The sequence below is a fragment of the Rhea pennata genome, unplaced genomic scaffold (assembly GCF_028389875.1).
Source record: "Rhea pennata isolate bPtePen1 unplaced genomic scaffold, bPtePen1.pri scaffold_45, whole genome shotgun sequence".
Classification (NCBI taxonomy): domain Eukaryota; kingdom Metazoa; phylum Chordata; class Aves; order Rheiformes; family Rheidae; genus Rhea; species Rhea pennata.
The window spans coordinates 929,772-949,377 of NW_026907684.1; the positions used below are offsets into that span (position 1 = coordinate 929,772).

Here is a 19,606-nt window from a genome sequence, read left to right on the forward strand (position 1 = left end):
GGCAGCATGATCTGCTCTTGCAGATCTGCAGGGTGGCCCTGGGAGGAGACAACAGAGATGCCATGCATTTCCTCACCTCATTGCAGGGGCCCTGGGGAGAGAGTGCCAGAGCCTGCATTGCTCAGCCCTGCCAACTCCCACAGCCAAAGCCATACTCACCAGGGCTGCAGCCCAGTTCACAGGAGCTGCTGGACATGCTGAGGTGACGCACCTCCTGGAGATGATCTTGCTCCTGTTTAAAAGAAGCTTCAAAGTGAGGTTGTCAAGCTGGAAACTGTGTCCTGGTGGGGCTAGCTCTGCCTCCAAGCAGAGAAGAGCGAGGCAATTGAAGGCAATCTTCTTGTGTCCTGAGCTCTTGCAGCTCTCCAGCAGCTGCCATGCCACATGGCTTAAGGGAGTTGAAATGACCAAAAGCAAGAGCACTGCTGAAGAGAGCCAGTGCCAGCTTCTTACCTGGAAGGTAGCTCCCACTCCAACACCGTGGCTTGCACTGCACAGCAACAGCACAAAGGGGAAGAATTAAAACACACAAGGAGATAAAATCCCATGGGCAGGTGGAGTGAGACTGAAAGGAGCAGAAACATGGAGGCAATCTAAACCCAAACCCCAATCCAAACCATTCCTACCTGAAGCAGCTCAGTGGACATAATTCTCCCACCGCACTTACCTGCCTCTGTCCAGCTTCCAATGGCTCCTACAATCTCCTACAAACAAGGCAGCAGCAGGAACACCAGACAAAGCAGGGAAGAACAGGAGTCAAGGTGTCATTCCTTCGCCTGTTGAGGGAGAGCAGAGGGTGACAAGAGGCAAGTGAGACATGCTGAGGAACCTCTTAGAAGTCAGCTCCTGTGTGGAGGAGGGAGGTGTTGGGCACATCGCACAGCTGTGGGACTTTGCTTCCAGACAGGACCTGTTCTGTCAGTGCTCAGCTGCTCTCTTGGAACAGCCTTTTACTGCTCTCTGCCATCGATCCTCACGAGTCCGTCTGGGGCTCCTGGCCAGCACAGTAGTGGTCTGTGTCTATTGAAAACACAAATCCTGTAGTAAGAGAGCCCATGTTGCAGGGCCCAGATGCTCTACCTGGAGTGGTGTTGTCGTTCATGTCTTAGACTAGCGTAAAGGGCACAGACAACGAGAGAGCTTTCTCACTGGGGCCTCCTCAGGGTCTCCCTGAATCCCCAGCTTGGGGATGTTCTGATACCTTCCCTCTGCTCAGCATTTGTCATGGCACCCAGCTGCATTGCACTGGTCTTTCTATAAACCTGGTGCTGCAGTGTCCTGCCAAAGGTACTTTTAGACAGCCAGCTCCTCGACTAACAGCTGTGGGGACAGACAGACGTGGTCATGTGTGCGGGCTCTGCACCTGCCAGTGCCTAGCCCAGCTTGTGCTCCAAGCTTTCCCCAGGAGCCCTTCATGCCCTTCTTCAGCTCATTGAGAAGGACCTTGAAGAGTCTTTGCCCCTAGCATTGCAGTCCCCCCTCCACCAAGGATGACACTACTCAGCAACTGACTATCAGAGCTCATCGTGCTGAAGACAGCCCTCAGAGTGCAGCACTCCAGACCCTTTTCCACTTGCTTTGGTGTTCTTTTGTAGTCTTCATCACCCAGGCTTCTTGGACTGCTCTCATGTCTGCTTCCTGACCATCTGTTGGGCAGTCCCACTCTCCCTCCTACTGCCGAGGCCATGCGTGCCTCTTGCTGGGCTGGGCACAGGCCTCAGAGCTGCTTGCCTTCCTCTTGGTGGGCAGCCAGGGCCTCCCAGGTGAGCGCTGCCTGTCCCTGCCATCAGCAAAGGGGACGTGGCTGCAGCCCTGCACAGCGCAAGCAGCCATGTCCTCCATGTGCCCCTGCTGGAGCTCTCTCTCCTCCCTGGAGGCAGCAGGGCAGCAGCTGGGGTGGCTCCAGCTAGTTTGGTTTGGCATGGCAGAGACTAGCGAGCTGCCCGCCCTGGCTTTGCTGTGGCTGGAGCTGGATGTGTGGAGTGGCTGCTCTTTCTGCCCCGCGTCACCTTCCTCTGCTGGGGGTGAGTGCTCCAAGTCTGAGGAGAGCACAATGCATTCAGGGCTTCTCTCTGCCGAGGGCTTCCAATATCCCACAAGGACACAGCTGTCTGATGAGGAGTCACTGTCCTGGGGGCTGGCAGGAGCCGGCAACTGTCTCTGGGCTTCTCCTCCTGCTTGAGCTGCCCTGTTGTCAGAGTTTGTCTGTAGATGTTGGGGAGATTGTGTGGCTGTGGCAATGTCACAGGGGCTGACATATAAGGTGACAGGAAGCGTAATATAGCCAGGGCTGCCAGTTGGGGATGGACTCTGGGCTGGCCCTGGAGTCGTGGCTGTACCCGCAGCAGCTGCTGGGCTTAATGACGCTGAGGGGCCTCCTTCGTGCTGGCTGTGAGAGTGGCAATCATATATGGCCTGCTGGTCGTAGGTCTGCATGGTGCATGAGCACTGAGCAAAGCTGATGAGCTCGTGGACGAAATGCCTGGTGCGACTCAGCAGCAGCAGCTCTAAGTCGTCAGCAAAGGCCTGACTGTCCAGGTCATACCTCCTGAGGTTTGTCAGGACGATGAGCTCCGTGATGGTGATCAGTGACTGGTGGACTCCAAAGAGGACTCTCAGTTCACGCTGGAGCCAGGGCAGCAACCTCTGAATGCTGTCCGGATTGCGGGAGAAGAACTCTGCGGAGATGTCTTGGGGGTGGCCGCCATGGGGAACCCTTTACACGCGCATCCCTGTGCGGTACAGAGTGCGGCGGAAGTTCAGCATCTCCTCCTCTGTCGCTGGCACATGTCTCTGAGGTCTGCTCTCAGCACTGGCCTGCCTGTGCGGGGACAGACCCTGGCTCGGCTCCCGCAGCCCTCCGGCTCTCTGCCTCTGCCTGCTGTGGCTTGGAGGCCCCTCCAGGCTGCTGCTGTCCTGGGCAGAGGATGGCATCTGAGGAGCAGGGGATCGCTGCTGCGGGTGAGCTGCAGGGCGACGGTGCCTCCTGGTGGCAGGGTGCCGAGGAGCTCTCTGTCGCGGCCGCCTGGCACCAGAGCTGTCTTTGGGAGGCCTCACGACATACTCCTGGTAGTCATCTTCTGCCAGCACTGTGTGCAGAATAGACTGGAAAACCTGCTTGCGGAGGGGGCATTCGGCCTTTGTTTTTGACCAGCGGAGCACACAACCAAAGCAGAACTTATGGAAGCAGGGTTTCACGTAGGCAATGTCGTCTAAGGTGTCCAGACAGATGGGACACGTAGCGTCTGGAGCTGCTGGTGTTGGTGTGGTGTGCTGCAGAGGGCTGGGGAGAGCTGAGGATGAGGAGCTGCCATCCATGGCAGGTGCCTCAACTGCTGACACTGTGCTCTGCTGAAGAAAGAGAGGCCAAGATCATTCCCTTTGTCAGGAAGACTGTGAGGGTGATGTCGGGGCTGGACTAGGGTGCAGGCGGGGGTGCAGAAGAACCACTGGCACTGAAACCCAGAGGAGGCACCTTTGGGGCTGAGACAAAAGAATGTGGGCACTGGTGGGCTAATAACCTGGAAGGCCTGGGTGCCCTCAAAAGGGGAGGTGTTGTGGGTCAAGCTCCTGCCAACAAAGGAAGAGAGCAAGGAAATGCATTGAAAAATGTTCAGGCTCAGGAACTGCCTAGGATGTGCAGAAGCTCTCTGCCTCCTTGCTCAGAGAGAGGAGAGGCCCCGTTTGCACCAATACCACTTTCATCAGCCGAACACGGGAGGCTGTGGGCACGTGCATTCAGTCATGCCTCAGAGCAACTCTTCCTTGATGAACTGGGAGCAGCCAGATGCCTCGGGAACCAACATACTGTGCCTGGGGACTGTCATAAGTTACTCCCTTGAAGGTTAATTCATACAGAGAGTTTGTTAAATCATGTGAACAATTTATTTAATTAAGTAAGCAGCCACAAGCAAAACAGCGCTGGGCGGCCAGGGAGTCTCAGCTCCGCCAATGGTGCGCATCTCCTTCACATACAGTCCCCTTTTTATAATCTGCGTTGTAATCTCCTGGTGCGTTTTGCGCATTGTGAGTTGCTGGGGGGGGGTCGTCTGAAGCTCTCTGGTGGTCGTGGAGAGGAAGGCCGTGGTCTTCTGTCTCTTTATTTTGGTTTGTCTCCTTGTGAGTGATCACAGGGGTTTGCTTATCTGTTGTGTTGACTCCCTTTTGGGATGCTGTTCTGTGAGAAAATTACAGGCGCCTGCTTATCTTTTCTTTATCCTTTTACCTTCAAAACCTCTGAGCAGCTTGTTGCTTACTTCAGCTCTTCATAGTCCTGCAAGATAGCTAGGGCCCCGACACCGGTTCCACAAGGGGTCATATAAGCTTTTGTGCTTACCATAATTTATTTGTCTGACACCATGTCTCAACCCTGATTGTTGTAAAACCTCCTCCCCCCCCTCCATCGGCTTATTCCTCCTTCTAAACAATGAACAAATAGTTACAATTTATTACAGGGACGACGGGCAACCTTGCCATTCTTGGGTACCCAGCCTCAGCGCAGCCCTTTCTGCTTCTCCTCTTCAAAAGCATTCCTGTGCTGCTTGGGACTCAGCACTTCCCCAAAGCCCACTCTCCATCACCCCTTCCTTGCCTAGCCTAGCCTGCGGGACATTGCCAGGTGCAGCTCAGAGCTGCCGGTGGGCACTGAGGAAGAGGCAGCGAGGTGCCTGAGTGTTTCCAGAGACCCCTGCAGCCCCTTGGTGCCCACAGAGCACTGGCCATAGATGCACAGCCTCGCTGTCAGCTCAGTGAGCCCAGTGGGAGTATGGGAAAGACAGAAGGCACCTTTGGAATTGAGCACCTTGGGCTACTGCTAGCCCCAAATCATCCCAACCCCCATGAGAGTGGCATGCGTGAGCGGCACGCCTGCTGGGTCTTTCACAGACGCTCATCAGCAGCCTGGGGGTGAGCTAAGCTGGGCAGGACTCTGCCCCTGGGGAGCTGCACTGAGAGCAGAGCAGTCCCAGAAGCTCAGAGGTGCCATCACAAGGGTGCCCTGAGCTGCACAGAGAGGATGCCCTGACCACAGGACCAGTGTTCCTTTGGGAAAGGACATGGTGCCAGGGCTTGGACACCTTTGGCAAGCCTTCCTGGATCTTTGCGCTTTTCCACAGATTTCAGGGTGCTTCCTGAGCTGTCTGGTTGAAGGTTCAGGCCCAGACACGTGAGTTCTCTGTCAGGGAGCAATGTTATTTCTTTGGGCAGAGAGAGGGCCCTTCAGCGCTGCCATCCAGCCAAAGGCAGCAGAATTCAGCAACACGCCCTGTCCCTGGCAGCTCTGGACCCTGCTCTTTTCAAGGCAGGGTGGAGAGGTGATGAGCTGGAGGAGAGGACGGGGGCCTCTCCTGACCCTGCAGCTTCCCCAAGCTGACAGTGTCTTCACAGTGGGCAGGGTGGGGGCTTTGGCAGCAGGCGGCAGTGTGATGGCCTCTCTCAGCACGATAAGAGCAAGCCCCGTCGCTCCGCGTGTCCCGTCAGTTGTGGGCTGCTCAGTGAGAGCGGATGGCACCCACCTCCATGGGCTTCTCTGCTGGGGGCAGTGCGCGTGGGGAACGCAGGTGCGTCTCGGCTCCTCCAAGGGTTCAGGTGCGCTCTCCGCACGGTGCTGTCAGGCTGGAGGGCCCTGTGTGTATGTGCGTGTGGCTGTGAAGGGAACAGGCTGCAGTTAGGGGAAGATTCGACCTGTGGCTTGGTACCTCAAACCGTGTAAATAAGGCCCCAACTGATCTGGAATTCAGAGAAGTCATCAGAGGTAACATGAGGAGAGGCAGAAATAAGGGATGAATCTGTGGAATTGCTCAGCATTTCTGAAGGAGGAAGGGAAGCATTCGCCAGACAGAGCTGCCTGTGCAGGGGGCAGGGGCAGGGGGTGGGGGGAGTGTCAGGTAACGTATAGCTGAGGCATGAAAGTGGAGCGGGATACGCAGAACTACCGAGAGCAATCTAAGGGCAAGCAGACATGCTTCATGCAGAGCAAAGGGATGTGGCAAGGACCTGCCCTTTGATCTCAGTGAGTTCTAGGTGATTCTGCTTTTTAAAGGAAGATTTACCTGTTTGCTCTCTCTTAATACACTGTCTGTATACTTCTGAAGACCAGGAAGCTTTCTAGCTTGCTGCGTGGCGTCCTCTCTGCCTGGGAGAACTCAGGCTTGTTCCGAGATTTGAACATCAACAACCTCAGGGTCATGGAACCACGGAACGGCAGAGGGTGGGGGTCAGCTAGAGCAGGTTGCTTGGGGGCGCGTTCAGCCAGGTTTTCAATATCTCCAACAGCGGAGACCCCACAGCCTCTCTGGGTGACCTAGGCAGTTTTTGACCACCCCCTCTGAGTTAAAAACCTGTCCCTTGTGTTTCAAGAGAATTTCCTAGATGCCAGTTTCTGCTGATTGCCTCTTGTCCTGTCACTTGGCCCCAGGGTGAAGAGTCGGCCTCCATCTGCTGTTCTCCCACCCGTCGGCTATTGAAACACATTGATCAGATTCCCCGCAAGACTTTTTTTCTCCATGCTGACCACTCCCAGCTCTCTCAGCCTCTCCGCATATGATGCTGCAGTCCCGTAATCATCTCCATGGCCCTTTGCTGGACTTGCTGCAGTATGGCCATGTCTCTCTTGTAGTGGGGAGGGCAGAACTGCACACAGTAGTCCAGGTGTGGCCTCACCTGGGTCTGAGGAGAGGAGAAGAATCACCTGGAGGTGACTGCCCTCCTAATGCAGCCCAGGATGCTGGTGGGCAGGTACTGTTGCCTGTAGTCTCCATGCAGTCCTGGAGGTTCAAGATGCTGAGGGCAGTGGGGAAGGACAGTATCAAATGGACAGATGCAGCCTTTGAGAGAGCAGACTTCACCTCCTTGAGGCAGCTGGTAGGGGGCATGTCATGGGAGGCAGCTTTGAAGGGGGAAGGAGAGCAGGGAAGCTGGCAAGCCTTTAAAAGCAGCTGCCTCCAAGTGCCAGAAGAGTGCAGCCCCGTGCTCAGGAGAACAGGCACAGCAGGAGACCACTGCTGCTAAACAGCAAATTCCTGATGCAGTTAGAAGGCAAAAAGGCAGCACGTGGGAGACAGAAGCAGGGAGAAGGGACAAGGCTACAGAGAAAGAGTTTAGAAGCGTTGCCCAAGCACATGGGCATGGCCTTAGGAAAGAGAAAGCTCCTCTGGAGCTGAGCCTTGCAAGGGGTGTCAAGGGCAATAAGAAAATCTTCTGTCACTGCATGAGCAGTAGGAGAGAGAGAGCAGAGGCTGGTAAAGGTGAGGTCCTCGGTGCCTTCTTTGCCTTGGTCTTCAAGAACAACATCCCCCCGCTCCAACTCCTATGCTTAGTGGAGGGGGGTTGTGGGGGAGATGAACTACAGGCAGCGTGCAAGGGTCAAGGGAGGGATTCCTTTCCAGAGCTCTGCCCACAGAAGAGCGTGGGGCCCTCACAGATTGAGTCTGTGGGAGCTGAACATTTTGACCTATGTCCTTGCAAGGCTGCACTCTCTCACCTTTGAAAGGGTCTTTGTGTGCCCGGGATGCCCAGGCTGCACCGCAGGGAGCACTGGGCCCAGGTAGGGTGGACAGACAGCACAGAGACAGCAGCACCACTGACCTGGCTGGCAGCACCACTGGTGCTGGTGCTGGTGCTGGTACCGGAGCCAATACAGGACCCTGCAGCAGGCAGGCGGTGGGAAGGTAGTGTGGAGGTGCGGGGCACGAGGGGACATGGGGCCCACGGGGCCTTTTGGGGAGCTGGTGGGGCAGGAGATAGCCTGAAGAGGCTGGAAGAGGAAAGCGTGGCCAAGCCCAGCACTGGCTTTGCCTGCAAACCTGCTGCTGCCCCGAGCTGTGCCATAGACGGGTACGGCCGTCGCTGGCTCTGCTGCAGCCCTTCAGCAGCCTCTGGTAGTGCCTCAGGGCTTACAGATGTACCTTCGGATGCTGCACATCTGGCTGCTCAGCTGGACGAGGTTTGGGAGCGTCTGCAGGACCCCAGGGGTAAGGAGTCAGTTTTTATTTGCTACCAGGGACAGGATTTTTTAAACAAACATCTTTTTCCGTGCTGTAATCTGGATGGTAGCTCAAAAGACGTCTGTCATGACAGAGAAGCAAAACAAATCTCCTCTCTGATTGCAGATGTGCCTGTAGGTGAAGCTTTCGCAGCCTTTCGTCTGGACGAGGTCTTGACCTCTCTGCAGAACGCTACAGGCAAGTAGTTAATACTTTTTTTTCCCTGAATGAAGCAGCTTGTGATGTTATGCAATTTCTCTTTGCACTCTGGTGATCACTTTTGTGACTCCAAAGCCATATATCTGAATACATAAGTGAAAGAAATCTCTTCTCCAGTTGCAGATATGGCTGGAGGGAGGCTTCTGCAGATTCTCAGCTAGCTGAGGTTTTGGAGAGAGGTCTGAATCCCACAGGTGAGGTGTGGCTGTTCAATAGTGGCACGAATCGGCTTTTCTCTTGTAATAGTTGTCTGCCCTCCAGATGAATCCAGGTTACTCAGCAAACATCTTTGGTATGAAGCCCAGAGGAAAAGTCAGGGGTAGTTAGGACTCAAGCTTTGCCTGTCCAGTGGGCTCTTGTACAAGACAAGTGTAAAGGGTCTGTTTTGTGTGCTGGGGCAAAATGCTGCCTCTCCAGCTGTGACTTCTTTGGTGTCCCATTAGAGACTTCCTTGTCAGGGACATTGCACCAAGGGCCAGGCTGTTGGTGCAGGTGATCTTTGGGGGATGTAAAATCCTGCATCAATGCAGGATTTGGGGAGGTGCCGGTTCCAGTTGAAAGGGCACCTGCCCTGCTCTGCAACTTTGAGAATCTAGACCCACATGTACATCCTGTGGAGTGACATGATCCACTCGCCTTCCCTGCAGTTTGTATCATATCGGAAAAATCACACTGGTACCTTCTCATTTGTATTTGATTGTAGATGTGCCTGTAGACACTTGTGACCCTGCCTCTCAGGTGGCTCCCGAATTCAAAGCCTGGGAGGGATCCTGCGGGTTAATGGTCTCTATGGATTTCCATGTGCAAAGAAGCCTTTCTGTTTTTGTGTTGTATTCTTTGAAATGTAAGTTACTACTTTCTCTAAAGATCCTCGGAGAGAAGCTTCCCAGATAAAGCAGCTGGATATTCTGCGGGATTTTCAGAAGCTGTGAGGAAAATAGTACAGCGGAAATTTCTGATAAACTCCCTGGCGTGATGGGACTTGCTTCTCAGAAGGATTTTGTCCCCAGCTGAAATGACTGCCCCTTTTTCCTGTCCTCTGTGATGTGAATCCTTCAATGTCCTCTTACAGTTGCCCTCCCCCCAAATGCCAAAAAGTGGCATGTGAACAGGAAGAGCACATGCAAGTTTCTCATCATCCAGCCTGTCTGGTTTTGCTGTCTGCACCAGTTTCTTGGAAGATGTTGTACACATCTTGGAAGATGTTTTGGGAAGGAGGCAGTCACAGACTGCTTGACTCCGATAGAGGAGCCAAGCATATGGAAGGAAGAGGGATGCCAGGTAATTGCTGTCCCTTGTCACCTGATGTAATACCTCTAACTGCTTGTGTGTCTCTGGGCTCCTTCCTTAGGAGATAGGAAGATCAGTCAGCGGTGGCTTTTTGGAGAGGCCTTTCATCTCTGGTATGTGGCGATTATTGCTGTTTGTGATTTACTGTGGCAGATGTTGTTGCAGTCTGTGTAACTGCAAGGGGACCCTCATGTGCAGTGAGACAGGAGAAGGAGACCCTGTGCAAGACTCTTGGTGTGTTTGGTGCTTTTAATTCTGAAGCCCAGGTGTGTCGCTTTGGTCTCATCAAATCGAACCTCGGAAAGCACCGTGTGAATTCTAGTTCTCTCCTGAGTCTAGTAGAGCAGCCTGCTCTTGACGGAAAGGTAGTGTGCACATTTTGGAAGATTCTGTGAGTGCAGCAATGGTGCTGCTTGTAGGAGGAAGATGGCAGTGAAAGCTCCCTTGATGCTCACATACATCTTCAGGGGAGCCTCTGAGACCTAAAGGGCGTTTTTCTGTTGGCCAAGGCTAGAGGACCAGCTTGTAGATGTAACGATTATTTCTGGGCTTCCCGCACTTAGCTGCATGCCTTTGGTGCTGTGAGGGGATGCAAAAGTCTCCAGAGAGCAGTCCTGGAACCTGGATGCATTCAAGTGTTCCCTGGAAGAGCTGTGAGAGGAGGAAGGTGAGATGATGCCTGTGTTAGGGAAGCCAGAGCACGCAGTGACTGCTGGGCTGGGGAGTGCAGCTGGTACAGTTCCAGTGGCAGCTGCGCCTCTCTGCAGCCAGGGCCCCCAATGTCCCTGAGCAAGAGAGCAGGAGCACAAGAGAGCCTGCCTCTGTGAGCTGGGCTTAGGGTGCTGAGCTGGGAGTGCCTTCCTTGGCAGTGAGCTGGGAGTTCCCGCTGTTACTCGTGAAACCTAGAAAACGTTGCAGCTGCAGGGTTCATACCCTGCAATTCCATACCAACAAATACGCAGTGCTGAAGCTTGCTTTTATTCTCTCAGGGAACCAGTTAGGCCTGTCACCAACACTGCCTGTAAAAGGGAAGAGGACAGAACAAATTCAGGCAGAGGAAGGCAGGAGGCTGACACATTGCTGTGGAAAATATGTACTTGAAGAATAGCTTCAGTCCACTGCTAGTGCATTAGGACACCCTGTGTTCTAATGGTGATATCTCATATTTTTGCCTCAGCCTAGAGGCTGGAGCAGCTCCAGTCTTAGTGATGACTCTTTCTCGGGTACATGCATGTCATTGGATTCTGCAGAAAAAAGAGCCTCTGTTGACAGTAGCTGAACCCGATCACTCCAAGCCTGTGTATCTTGGTATAACTGCATACTGTGTTTTTTCAAGGGGCCACAGCTGATGCTGCAATGCCCTTAGCAGTGTGGGGACACCCTGAAGGCACCTAGACCACTGGTTGGGCGGTTCCAGTTATCAGCCTGTGAGGATGTTTTCCAGAGGTCTGTATCACGATGTGGATTTCCTCAGGCACCTCTCCTTGTTAGGGATGTCCCTTCAAAGGGCTCAGGTTTCTGCTTGGGTGTTTCTTATAAAGTATGACATTGTTTAAACCAGGAGAGACGCTTGTTCTCCCACCAGTGGGAGCTGCTGAAGACTTGAGGTGAGGTGCTGGAGGCCATGAAGGGATGGATCTCTTTGGACCCAGCCTACCTGAGGTGTCCTCTTTAGGCTGCCATTAAGGTTTCATTTCTGGAAGGGCAAATGGTTAAAAATGCAGAATCCCTGGCTGTGATTAATTCCCCAAAGATTTCTTGGAGCTGGTGCTTGGAATCAGAGGTGTAAAAAGAAAAGAAAAAGCAGGCTGTGTTGTGGAAGAGAAAGAGCACAGAGAGATCTGCCTGGGACCCCTAACGAATGTTCCTCTGCATCAGCTCCTTCCTGCTGAAAGGGCCCAAGGCACAGCAGAATCGCAGTGACTCCCCTGGGTTGTAGCAGGCAGGGTGAAACCTGACTGTAAAACCTTGGCTTCACAGGAGCCCCAGATCAGAGACTGCTACTCAGTTTTGCTCTACAAATTTACTGGGTTTTTCTACATCTCCTGAACTTTTTGTTCTCTGTGCCAGCTCACAGCACAAATGTCTGCATCCCCCCGCCCCCCAGGTCTCCAGTCTCAGCTTCTCTCCGACCAACAAGTCAGGCCAAGGATCGAGCACAGACTGGAGGAAGGGTGCTGCCCACTCCGCTGAGGTTGTGCTCCGGGCAGATAAAGGTCTAATGCTGCCACAGGGGTCTCTGGCAGAGCTTTCTGCACAGCAGGCAGAGCTCTGAAGCACTCTCATGTTCCCACACAGTCACGGGAGCAGGGATTCAGCTGCCCTCTTTGGCTGCCCCCCGGCACTGCACCCTCCCTTCTCCCCATTCAGGAGGGAGATGTACAGACGTGACCACTCAGTGTGGATGCATGCTGGTCCCTCTTCTGTCCTTTCTATCAGGGAGGGGGATGGCACAGCTCAGCTCAGCTCAGCTTCAGCAAGACACACATGCGTCCTCCGTGCTGCTCTTCAGCTTCTCTGGCCGTCCCATATGGTCCAGAAAGGATGTCCCATAGCAAAATACATGTCCCAGGCACCAGCAGATCTGCTGTCCCAGAGCCAGCTCCCAAGGGATGTACCCTCCAGAGATGTTCGGCTTTTGTTGTGACTGAGCTCAAGTGAGAGGAGTGGGGAGAAGCAGGTGATTGCTTGGGCAGCTTTGAGAACGACCTTGAAAATGCTTGCCTGTGGGGACAGTGACTGCAGACCACCCACTGCCCCCAAAGACTCCTTCTGGGCTGGGCTGGAGTCAGGAACTGGAGCATCTTTGATGAGGATGTTGATTGAGCACAGTGCAGAATAGATTAGCAGTGCGTCACTGTAACTTCTTGGCCACCTCATTGCCATGCTGTTGTTGGCAGTTGGTATTTTTGAACTTTGAATAAAACAAATCCAGCCATTGTAGGTGCTTCTGGACTGTGGGGTTTTTTTTTTTTTTGAACATCAGGACTGAGCAGCAGGCAGAAATCTGAACTACATGTCCTGTGTTCTTGTAGGCAGTGCTGAATCAAACAACCCTGCACACTCCCGTCTGGTGTGGGGAGGGGGATTTTCCCTTTTCCCTCTGGGTTTCCTGGGTCAGTTCCTGGTAGCAGAAAAGCACATTCCCCAAGAGCAGGGGAGGCGCCAGGAGGTTCCCAGCACATCAAGAGGCCAGTGAAGACACAGCCAGGAGATGCTTTGGGAAACACTTGGGTTTCATTTAGGGCTGTTCAGGATGCTCTTTCTTCTCTTTCTTGGAAGATGACACAGGGCAGAAGAGAGAGCCTTCAATAAACCCTGACTGATTATATTTTAGCACTAGTAAAGTGTATGCCTTGTGCTGGTCCTAACACTGTTGATCTCCCAGTCTCCCGGAGATATCCTCATTGGGGCTGCCATTAAGGTTTCCTTTTCGGGAAGGGAAAATGGTTATCCTTCCATTCCGAGTGGGAGTAGGGCGCTCTTGAGGCAGTATCAACAGCTAATTTTATACGGGGTTTGGAACGGGGTTCCGAAACCAAAGAAGAAAATCCCTCAGCCTTTTATGAAAGATTATGCGAAGCAGCCAGAAAATGGACAGAGCTGGATCCAAAAGAGGAAACGAATCAAAGACTGTTTAATGTGCTCTTCAGTGGTCAGTCAGCTCAGGATATTAGAAAGAAGGGTCGAGATATTTGTTTATTTCATTTCTGCATGGAGATGGGTGCTAGGTGGCAAATCCACAAAGCTAGCACACCTTCTCCCCCTCTTGTTCTTGATTTATACACACTTTTCAGGGAGTACTTTATACAAATCTTTCTATTGGTTACAATTTCATTACCTCAGGTAATCGCTCTCTGCTTACGCTTTCACATTCCTGTTAATTAGCATAGGAAGCGAAGAAGAGGCGGTAACATCATTATCATGTCATTTCCATCTCATTATTGATTTAGGAGTGTGAAGTTTAATATGTTAATAAGCCTTATTGAATCTAAGGTCACTTCTGGGTTATTCTGCTGTTTTTGTCTTACCTACCCCTCACATTCTTCAAGGTGCTGTGCTTTCACCCAGGTTCTTCAGCCGGAGCTGGTTATCCTTTGCAGTACTGCTTTTCTCTCCACCTTGCCCTTGAGTCTTGTTAACTATTTGCAAGGTTTTTCTCACAGTATTTCTCCAACATTAGTGCTGATTTGCAAAAGCGGACACTTGGCCCCCAGGAACCTAAGTGGAACAAGTGCTCCCTAGCACCATCTGTGGGCACCAGCACATGGGGCTGGGAGACACAGGGCTCTGCTGCCATTTGAGGTATTTGAGGGCAGCAGGCAGGATGGGAAGGGCTCTGCTCGGCTACTTTGTTCACCAGGCACGTGTCATCCATCTCCTGCAGCTCTGGAAGTCCCTGGGATCTGCCACTGCAGTGCTCCGGCTGGGCCTCCTCTTTCCTATCCCTCTGCTCCACTTCCAATCATGCTCCCAGGAGATCATGGTGTGGGGCAATATGTGGGCAAAGAGGTAATCTCAGAGCCACCAAAGGCAGGCAGAGTGGATGGACAGTTAAGAGAGAGCTGCCACACTCGCCTTGCCCTGTACAGCAACACATGCCCACGGTCATGGTCTCTGCGGTATCTCCCACAGCCTGCGGGCATGGCCCCTCCGTCACCTTGTCCCATGCAGCTTCTGGAGAGCATAGGCTCCAGCACATCTGCTTTGTGGCATGGGAGAGGGTGGAGGTGGTGGGCGGGGAGTCATGCCAGGGCAAGCACCAACACCCTGCTCTCTGTGAGTGCCAGCAGAACCTGCTAATCTGGGCTTTGCACAGCTCAGGAAAGCTGAAAGCATCCCAAAGGCAGGGATGGGATGAGGACAGCGTCAGGTCCTCAGTGACACATTGGAGCCGCGGCAGCCACCTGCAAACAGCCCTTGCCAAGCTGCTCTGCACAGGCAAGCAGAGCGCCCCAGCAGGGCAGTCTCAGGAGAGCCAGCCTCCCTGGCCTGAGGTTTGCACCTCACGGCTACCTTGCCCACGCAGGGCAGGCCTTCACGGTTGGCAGAAAGCACAGGCAGAGCTCTGCCACCCACTTCTTTCAGCAGCCAAGCATTACCCATCTCATGCAGACGTAGAAATCCCTGGGATCCAGCATTGCCACCCTGCAGTCGTGCTATCCACAGGTGTGCAGGCCACATGGGAAAAATGGGACAAGGCTTAGGGACAGCACCCCTGCAGGGGTCCCAGTCAGAGGCGTACAAGAAAAGTGGCCCTAAGAGCAGGGTGTGAAGGGACTGGAGCAATGGGACAGGGCATGGGGAGATCACCCTCAGGGCAGGACAGAGACACTGCACCCCCCTCTTGGAGCACTATGGCTTTAGCTGAAGTCACCTCCCCCCCTCTCCCGGCAGAGGCAAGAGAAGCTGCCCTGGCAACTTGTGGGGCTGCGCAGAGGCTGTGTGGGGAGCGCAGATAAACCGCGTCGCAGCGATGCCCACACCGGGAGGCAGCAGGTCCCAGCCCCACACTCGCCTGACCAAGTCAAGCAGGACGAGGAGCTGTAGCGCACGGTGCACGGTGCCGAGGCGCCAGTTCCTCACCACCATCATCTGTGGGCTGGAGTAGCTGTATAGCGCCCACAGGCAATGCCGGGCACCCATTGCTGCCGGGATTGGCATGGCACGGCATGGCTCAGGGAACCACTGGAGCAGGAAGCACTGACCCCACCTGCCCACCCCCAATGACACCCCACAGCCGCCACACAGCCCCGACCCGGCACAGACACAACCCCTGCTGTGCCATGGGGACCACAGCGAGGGACTGGCATGGACACGAGTGGAGGAGCCTGGAGCTGGCACTCGCAGCACAGCACCACGGGTGGGGCAGAGGGAGAGGAAAGAGGCTGCAGGCAAGGGATTGGGGCTGCAGGCAGGGCATGGGGGCTGCAGATGAGGGACAGGGGTTGGAGGCGAGGGAAGGGACTGGCAGGTAAGGCACAGGGCTGCCAGCAGGGCACAGACAGGGGCTGCAGGAAGCGTTGGGGAGCAGAGGTAGGACGGCTGGTTTACAGGTTGGAGGGGAGGAGAAAGGGGCGATGCAGGCTACAGGGCCAAGAAAGTAGTGGGTTAGCTGTGTGTCGAGCTCCCGTTCAGCAAATGTTGCGGGGGAACTGGAGTGGCACAGTGAAACTGGCGGAAGACTGGGTTAAAGCAGGTAAAAGGCAGTTCTTCCTTGTCTTTTGGCCCTGAACTGGAGAGAGTTGCTCCACAGGAGGTGGTGGAGGTACCAGCAGGGTTCAGACAGAGTAGAGACATGCATGGCAGAGAGATGCCATCGGGAACTTGTCAGAGCCATACCCTAGCAGGCCGACTGCAAGATGTGGGGTGCCAGCCTGGGACTGGGTGTAGGTGTGCAGGTTTGAGGGCTCTCCGCAGGGAGCAGCTTCTCCTCCTACCCTTGCCACTGATGAAGCCTTTGGGCTGGACAGCAGTCTGAGCATGCCAAAGAGTGATGCTGCTGGAGGGGGGATTGTGGGGAAGGTGGTGGTGACAGAGGTGTTGTCCTGCCTGCAGCCTCTGCTTAGCCCACTGTCACCTTCCCTGGCAGCCTTGGCTTGGCTTGGCTTCCAAGAGTGGGACAGAGAGCGCTGCTGGAGCCAGAGGGTGTGTGGCAGTATGGCAGGCACTGGGGCTGCAAGGTGGGAAGCCCCCTGCGGAGGGTCTGGGCTCTGGGAAGAGCCTTGTGTCACATGCGTGCCTGTGGGGAAAGAGTCTTGGGAGCACACTCTGCCAGGCAAGGTAGGGGGTGCTAGCGTTTCCTGCAGGGCTCTGGGTGGAGTGTGTTGCTCACAGTCATTGCAGGCAATTGTGTGCCCGAACGCGCTGTGGGGCCAGTCCTGGCCTTCCTGTGCTGGCGATGAGTGGCAGGGATGGCGAGACATAGCCCTGGGCCACAGCAAGAGGAACAGACGTGGTCTACTGGAGAGAAACACCTGTGGACCGCAAGGCACCCAAGGGATCCATTTCTCAGTTCCAGTGGCTTGACTCAATGCTCACGAGACAGCAACTGAGCATGCTTTGCGGTAGCACTGTGGTACAGAGCAACCCTGCAAGCCCCACAACAGGCCCTGCAGGCAGCAGGGTACCTGCGCTTCCTGACAGCACAGCTGCACGACAAAGCACTCAGGCCACAGCCACGACTCACATGACACACACAGCAGAGCCAGCAGAGGCTACAAACATTGCACTTTTATTACATGCAGAGAGAGCTGACAAGTGGCAGCTGCTTCCTGATGCAGCATCAAGCCTGGAGCCTTTGCAAACGCACATTGTTTTGCACAAGGCAGAACAGCCCAAGCATATGGAATGCATGGAAGTGCCTGAGCTTGCCCCAGGGCAGAGAGCGAGAGAGCTGCAGGGCACAGCTGGTGTCTTGGTGCTGCAAGAGCAGGCACTCCACTCCGAGGAGCCCTGGGAGTGGGCCATGCTCAGTGCTGCAGAGGAAGGCGAAAAACCCCCAGGCACTGCTGCCAATCTGTGCTGGGGGAAAATTCCTTCCTGACCCCAAAGCTGGCGATCGGCTGTTCCCTGCGCATGTGAGCAAGGCCTGCCTCCCGGCCAGCCCTGGGATGCTTCTCACGCCCACCGGGGGGCACTAGCGCTGCCCAGCTCCTTTCCTCTCTCTCTCAAACTGAAGCCACTTTAGGGGCTCCAGAGCATGGCAAAATCAAAAAAAACCTCAATCCCCCCACACAGACCTGATAGAGCCTGGGGAAAAAAACTCTTTCCTGGGCCCTGCGGGAGACCACCTGGCCAGGTGCTCCAGAGTGTTACCCGAGACGTATGACACTGACGATGACCACTTGGAGCATCTTCGCATCGCATGGCCTGCATTTCCTGGGTGCTGCATGTGGCACCAAAGCAGATAGGCATGTGGAGCTTTGGAATGGTCTCCAGCTCCAAGAATGGATGCCCTTGCTCTTTGTGGGCCATCGAGTTAACTTTCTCCACTGATCTCCAGCTGAAAAGGCCTGGAGCCCTTGGGGAGCTCGAGGTGCATGTGAGGGGTCTTCTCCCACTCCCAAGGGCTTGCTCCAGTCTCTGAAAGACCAAAGTTACATCCGGCTTTGAATCCAAGCCTACCCAGAGCACAGATTGGATCGGAGGGCCTCCAGCAAGCTCTTCCAGTGAAAACCTTCCACGATCAGACGGTACACGAGGGCTGAATCAGCTGTGAGCTTCAGCCTGCTGCCTGCCTGTGAGCAAATTCCTGGGCACAGTCTGCGCTCGCACAAGAATGGCTGCTGACAGTGGTGGCAGGGGTCACTTCCATTTCCCACAGGAGGCATGCACAGGCCAGCTGTGCCCAGCAGCGCCACACGAGTACAACAATAAAGGCAGAAAGCCTGCTTGCCTTGGCCCCTTTGCGTCAGCTCAGCTGAGGCAGCTTAGAAGAGACCTGGAGCTGGCAGGTGCTGACCTCCCTCTGCTTTCCTGAGTGTGAAAACACTGTGAAAACCTTGCTGTCACTTGGTATTGCTCTGTGCGTCTTTGGAGGAGTGTCAGGCGGAAGAGGAAGAGGATCCACAGTCTTTCTGAGGCTCAGGCAAGCCAAAGAGCCAGTCTTAGAGCCGGTGCTGGAAGGGGTCAAGGGCTGCAGGAGGAAGGGGTTGGTCGTGCCTATTTGTGTTGGGGAAGAGGCAGCCAGCACAGGAGGCAGCGTTAGGCAGTGTTAGGGAGTGAAGCAGCAGACACAGGCACTTTCCAAGCCTGCGAGGCACGGGGCACGGCCACGGCAGGGAGTGCTCTGAGCACCAAAGCAGGGCAGAGAAGGTGCAAAGCAAGAGCTGGGAGTAAGGTCAGAGGAAGGCCACAAAGAGGTCTCCATACCAAAGGGAGGTGCAGCTGCTGAACGCGTCCATCGTTTGGCAGCCTGAGGTGCAGGCAGCCATGCCCCCGCACGTCTTGCGACAACATCGCGCTGGGTGGCTGTCGAGAGCCCTGCTGCCTTCGTGGCGGTGGGTGCGCCTGCGCCCAAGGACAGCCTGCAGAGAGCCTCGGCCCTGGGCGGCAGCCAGCTGCGAGCCGGCTGCGGAGCCTGGCAGAGCGGCAGGGGCGCGGGCGCCCTATAGCCCTGCTCGTGCCGCGAGCACTGTGACTGTGTTGCCGAGTCATAGTGCTGCAACATGGGGGCCCCGGGGCCGCGCTGCAGTCTCCCTGCCAGCCGTCTGCCGGCCCGGCGTCGGCATGGCATAAGGCCCCGGGGCTGCCAGCCCTGCTGCAGCCCCTGTGCCCAGCACCCCAGGGCACCTGTGCCTCCCGCTGCACGGCCATGCCTGGGCCATGGCCCAGGATGGCTGCCTGCCCCTTGCTCTGTTTCCACATGCCCCACGCTGCCCCAGGCTTGCCCCAGGTCACTGCAGAAAGGGCAAGAGTTCGCTCCCATGCTGCCATTGGAAAGTGGCATCCCTGTGCCATGGCACCCCCTCCCTAGGCCATGGCCTATTGCTGAAGGGGCCAAACCTCTCAAGAGCACCCCCAGAGGTGTCCCGACCAGAGCATCCCCTGGTGTCCAACAGGACCTCGAAGACGGGCCAGCCTTTTGGTGCCTGTTCCATCCTAGCCGAGGAATATCCTCCCCAGGGTCACAACCCATCCTTGGGGCCCACACTCGACACTCGCTTCCTCCACTGGACACCAAGCCAGCATCTCACAGCTCTTCTCGGTGCCGCCAGCACTGGGTACGCAGCGCACTGTCTTCTGCCCTGTGAGGATGAACACACAATGCTGAACTTCCTGGCAAATGGGATCCTGCCCAGTGTGCCGTGCTGCACAGATCACTTGTCCCTGCACATGCCCAGCTCCCCGTGGCCCAACATGTCCATGTCGCCAGGGGTGCAGTCATGGTCGCAGTTGCATACAGCACTGCAAACTGTTAGCCCCTGCAGGGTCAAGGGGGACATGATGAGAACAGGACATGCACCTGGTAGTCCTATGCTGTGGCTGCAGAGGGGACAGGGTACCCCATGTGCTTCCCCATCTCTGCACAGGTGCCAGCCCTTGCAAGCTGCCTGGGGTAAGCAGCTGTTAAGTGTGCCTGCGGTGGCCCTACTCTAGCATGGCTTTCCTTG

General features: G+C 55.2%; 1 pseudogene; it reads right to left on the reverse strand.

Annotated features, from left to right (window-relative positions):
* LOC134154808 (DNA polymerase epsilon catalytic subunit A-like) overlaps positions 1-19,606 on the reverse strand; it is a 328,895-nt pseudogene that overhangs the window by 1,608 nt on the left and 307,681 nt on the right.